Below are 5,949 nucleotides of genomic sequence, written 5' to 3' on the forward strand. Positions count from 1 at the left end.
GCAGCTGCCTGATTCTACCTTAAACCACAATCAAACCCTCAAGATCATCAAATACGATAAAAGAAAATTATCCTGTGCAAAGGTCAGCAACCTCAAAGGTTGAAGATGAATAAGCTCATAAACATGAGGAAGAATCAGTGCAAGAACACTGAAACTCAAGAAGTCAGCATGCCTTCTTTCCTCCAGATGATTACATCAACTGTTTAGCCTGTTGAAGTTTTCAGAACTGGCCAGAGGCTGACATGTCTGCAATGATACAAGTAGAATTCAGAATGTGGGTAGAAACAAAGTTCACTGAGTGAAACAAGTATGTCATCATCCAATGCAAGGAGGCCAAAAATCATTGTAAAACATCACAGGAGCTAACAGACAATATATTCAGTATAAACAACATTACTGGTGCTCACTTTGGCAGCACATATTTTAAAATTGGAATGATTTAGAGAAGATTAGCATGGCCCCTGCTCAGGGAGGACCTAAAAATTCATGAAGCATTCCATATTTGTAGAAAGAATCAATATCTTGAAAATGGCCATACTACCCAAAGTAATTTATAGATTCAATGCTGTCCCCCTCAAGCTACCAATGATCTTATTCACAGAACTGGAAAAACCCACCTTAAACTTCATATGGAATCAAAAGAGAGTATGCATAGCCAAGACAATGCTAAGCAAAAAGAACAAAGCCAGAGGCATCATGCTACCTGATTTCAAACTATAATACAAAGCTACAGTAATCAAAACAGCATGGTACTGGTACTAAAACAGAGAAATAGACCAATGGAACAGAACAGAGGTCCTGGTGGCAATGCCACACATCTACAACCATCTCATCTTTGACAAACCTGACAAACACAAGCAATGGGAAAAGGATTTCTTGTTTAATAATTGTTGTTGGGAAAACAGGCTACCAGTGTCCAGAAAGCAGAAACTGGACCTCTTCCTGACACCTTACAGTAGAATTACCTCCAGATGGATTAAAGATCTAGACATAAGACCTAATGCCATAAAGAAATCTAGAAAAAAAACAGGCGAAGCCATTCAGGACATAGGTGTAGGCAAGTACTTCATGACTAAAACACCAAAAGCATTGGCAACAAAAAGGAAAATAGACAAATGGGACCTTATTAAACTCCAGAGCTTATGTACAGCAAAAGAAACCATCATTAGAGTGAACCAGCAACTAGCAGAATGAGAAACAATTTTTGCAATCTACCCATCTGACAAATGGCTGATATCCATAATCTACAAAGAACTAAAACAGATTTACAAGGAAAAAAACAAGCAAACCCGTTCAAAAGTCGACAAAGGATATGAACAGACACTTTTGAAAAGAAGATATATATGAGGCCAATAAACATGTGAAAAAATACTCATCATCACTGTATTAGAGAAATCAAAACCACATTGAGATATCACCTCATGCCAGTTAGAATGGTGACCATTAAAAAATCTGGAGACAACAGATACCAGAGAGCATGTGGAGAAATAGGAACACTTTTACACTGTTGCTAGGAGTACAAACTAGTTGAACCATTGTGGAAGGCAGTGTGGCACTTGCTCAAGGGCCTGGAAATAGTAATTCCATTTGACCCAGCAATCCCATTACTGGGTATATACCCAAAGGATTATAAATCATTCTATTATAAAGACACATGCACACGTATGTTCACAGTGGCACTGTTTACAATGGCAAAACCTGAAAACAACCCAAATGTCCAGAGACGACAGACTGGACAAGGAAAATGTGACACACATACACCATGGAATATTATGCAGCCACAAAAAACGTTGAGTTTGTGTCCTTTGTAGGGACATGAATCAATCTGGAAACCATCATTCTCAGCAAAGTGACAGAAGAAAGAAAATCCAACACTGCATGTTCTTACTCATAGGCAGGTGATGAATAATGAGAACACATGGACACAGGGAGGGGTGCATCACACACTGGGGTCTTTTTGAGGGTGGCCAACAGGGGGACACCAGGGGCTGGGGAGGTCAGGGAGGGATTACCTGAAGAGAAATGCCAGATGTATGTGAGGGGATGGAGGCAGGAAACCACATTGCCATATGTTTACCTATGCAACAATTCTGCATGATCTGCATGTGTACCCTATAACCTGAAGTACAGCTTTAAAAAAAAGAATAAACTGATGTGATAGAGCTGAAAAGCACACTACATGAATTTTTATAATGCAGCCACATGGTAATTGTGTGTGATTGCATTATAACAATTTTTATAATGTGTGTGGGCACCCAAGGGTGCCCTGTAAGCAGGTGTGGCCAGGCTGGGGTCCTGGGAGAGGCAAGCAGACTAAGGAGTGCTGAGGTCAGACCAGCACCATCTCATGTGCAAGACCACCTAGTAGAATAGATCAAGCAAAGGTAAGAGTCTCAGAGCTTGAAAACTGGCTTTCTGAAAGAAAAGAGGCAAGAATGGGGGAAAAGAATAAAAAGGAATGACCAAAACCTTTGAGAAATGAAGTATCATGTAAAAAGGTGAAATATATGCCTTATTAATGTACCTGAAAGAGATGACAAAAATGTAACCAAATTGGAAAACATATTTCAGAATATCATTCATCAGAATTTCCCCAACCTAGCCAGAATTGAATTCAGGAAATCTAGAGAACCTCAGATATGCCACAAGAAGAACATTTCTAAGACACATAATTATCAGGTTCTCCAAGATCAAAATGAAATAAAACTTGTCAAAGGCAGCTAGCGAGAAAGACAAGGTCACCTACAAAAGGAATCCCATCAGACTAACAGTGAACTACTCAGCTGAAACCCCACAAGCCAGAAGAGATATTCAACTACTTACAGAAAAAAATTTCAACCTGGAATTTCAAGTCCAGCAAAACTAAGTGTCATAAGTGAAGGAGAAATAAGATCATTTTCAGTCAAGCAAATGCTGAGGGAATTCATTACCAGCAGATCTACCTTACAAGAGCTCCTGAAAGTAGAATTTAATATGGAAAGAAAAGATCATCACCAGCCACTACAAAAATGCACTGAATTACACAGACCACTGATGCTAAAAAACCAACCACGTACACAAGTCTGTGAAGTTATCAATTAGGAGCGTGATGACAGGATCAAATCCTTACATATCATTGCTAATTTTAAATGTAAATGGGCTAAATGCTCCAATTGAAAGACATAGGGCGGCAAGATAGGTAAAGAGCCAAGACTTATTTGAGTATGCTGTCTTTAAGAGACCCATCTCACATGAACTCCCACACATAGGCTCAAAATGAATGGAGAAAAATCCTTCAAGCAAATGGGAAACAGAAAAAAGCAGGTGTTGCAATCCTAGTTTATGACAAAACAGGCTATACGAATAAAGATAAAAAGAGAAGGGCATGGGCCCAGCGCGGTGGCTCAAGCCTGTAATTCCAGCACTTTGGGAGGCCGAGGCAGGCGGATCATGAGGTCAAGAGCACAAACTAATCCTGGCCAACATGGTGAAACCCCATCTCTACTAAAAATACAAAAAAAAAAAAAAAAAAAAAAAAATTAACTGGGCGTGGTGGCATGGTCCTGTAGTCCCAGCTACCTGGGAGGATGAGGCAGGAGAATTGCTTGAACCCAGGACACAGAGGTTGCAGTGAGTTCGGATTGCACCACTGCACTCCAGTCTGGTGCCTGGCAACAGAGCGAGACTCTACCTCAGAAGAAAAAAAAAAAAAAAGAGAGAGAACGGCATTACCAACGTGGCCCTGACCTTTGATAAATGTTATTATTGCTTGATAACCTGGGCTATCCTTATTGTTCAAACCAATGGGATAGATGATTTGCTGAGGTTTGGGAGCTTCTGCCCTCCGGAGAGTCTCAGATCTCCCAAAATTTGGTTCAGAGCTAAGGTTGATTTTGCTTTACAGCTCCTTTTGTGAAGTTTTTCTTATTTCCGGTAAGGAAGACAAGTTGTTCTGCTTCCATGATGGTGGAGAGCAGGCACTTCCTTTCTTGAGTTTCAGCTTGCTTCTGACAGGAAAGGTGAGTGTGAATTTTTTCCTGTTTCTAAGATGGTAGAGAACAGTCATCAGCCTGAGCCTTATTTCCAGGTAAGTGGCTAAATTAGAGATTTGTCTTAAAATTTTTCCTTAATGACCAGAAGTTAAGATTACCAACCACTTAGTTTTAATTTCTCCTTAACATTAAGACACTCGGTAATCATATTCATTGTGCATTTTTTAATTTTGCTTAACTATTTTTATTTATTTATGTTTGAGATTTTATTTCACTTTTCTTTCATCAAGTATGACCATATCTTTCTGACTTGGTCAAATCCAAGGGAATGTTCCAAATTTTGGGAAGCAAGTCATCTGAATTGGCTAAAACTCTTGTAGCTGCCAAGTATGTATTTTCTAGTTTGCAGAAATTTCTTCTTCTTCTTTTTTTAACCTAAGAGTTTCTGTCCACATTAGGCCATCTTTTATCAGCCAAGGCCAAACTGAAGGAACAGTGGTGACCTTCCAATCCTAAGATTCTGCCCTGTTCCCTACAGCAACCTGAGTTTGGTTCCTAAATCTAATTCTTTCTGGTTTGATGTTTGTTACTTTTTAAATATCAGCAGTTTGTCCCAGCTATGATGTGGTAGTAAGAGATTCAAAAGGATTTTCTTTAAGAGCTTTATAATTAAAAGCATATTTCTTTTATTATTATTATCATCAACCCATGGTCTACCTTAGGTATTTCTCCTAATGCTATCCCTCCCCTAGGCCCATCCACAACAGGCCCCGGTGTGTGATATTTTCCTCCCTGTGTCCATGTACTCTCATTGTTCAACTCCCACTTATGAGTAAGAACACGTGGCATTTGGTTTTCTGTTCTTGTGTCAGTTTGCTGAGAATGATGGTTTCTAGTTTCATCCATGTCCCTGAGAAGGACATGAACTCATTCTTTTTCATGGCTGTGGGTGTATATGTGTGACATTTTCCTTATCCAGTTTATTATTGATGGGCATCTGGGTTGGTTCCAAGTTTTTGCTGTTGTGAACAGTGCTGCAGTAAACATATGTGTGCATATGTCTTTGTGGTAGAATGATTTATAATCCTGTGGGTATATACCCAGTAGTGGGATTGCTGGGTCCAATGGCATTTCTATTTCTAGATTGTTGAGGAATCACCACACTGTCTTCCACAATGTTTGAACTAATTTACACTCCCACCAACAGTGTAAAAGATTTCCTATATCTCTACATCCTCTCCAGCATCTGTTGTTTTCTGACTTTTTTAATTATTGTTTTTCTGAAATGACAAGTGATGATGAGCTTTTCATCATATGTTTGTTAGCTTCATAAATGTCTTCTTTCCAGGAGTGTCTGTTTATATTCTTTGCCTACTTTTTGATGGAGTTGGTTTTTTCTTGTAAATTTAAGTTCTTTGTAGATTCTATATATTAGTCCTTTGTCAGATGGATAGATTGCAAAAATGTTCTCCCATTCTGTGGGTTGCCCATTCACTCCAATGATAGTTGTGTTTTGTTTCATTTTAGTTTTCTGTGCAGAAGCTTTTTAGTTTAGTTTAATTCTGTGCAGAAGCATTTGTGAATTTTGACATTTATTGCCATTGCTTTTGGTGTTTTAGTCATAAAGTCTTTGCCTGTGCCTATGTTCTGAATGGTATTGCCTAGGATTTTTTCTAGAGTTTTTATAATTTTAGGTCTTCACTTTTAGTCTTTTATCCGTCTTGTGTTAATTTTTGTATAAGGTGTAAGTAAGGGGTCCAGTTTCTGTTTTCTGTATATGGCTACCCAGTTTTCCCAACACCTTTTATTAAATAGGTAATCCATTCCCGATGGTATTTTTGGTCTAGTTTGTCAAAGTTCAGATGGTTGTAGATGTGTGGCATTATTTTTGAGGGCTCTGTCCCATTCCATTGCTCTATATATCTGTGTTGGTTCCAGTACCATGCTGTTTTGGTTACTGTAGGCTGGTAGTATAGTT

The 5,949-nt window shown here is 38.8% G+C and overlaps 1 non-coding gene across 1 annotated transcript; it reads left to right on the forward strand.

The window, feature by feature from the left end:
* Positions 1–399: 399 nt before the first annotated feature.
* LOC141580484 (U6 spliceosomal RNA) lies at positions 400–506 on the forward strand. The gene has a single exon (XR_012512652.1). It is a non-coding gene; the product is annotated as a U6 spliceosomal RNA (small nuclear RNA).
* Positions 507–5,949: the final 5,443 nt, after the last annotated feature.

The sequence above is a fragment of the Saimiri boliviensis genome, chromosome 11, assembly GCF_048565385.1.
Source record: "Saimiri boliviensis isolate mSaiBol1 chromosome 11, mSaiBol1.pri, whole genome shotgun sequence".
Classification (NCBI taxonomy): Eukaryota; Metazoa; Chordata; class Mammalia; order Primates; family Cebidae; genus Saimiri; species Saimiri boliviensis.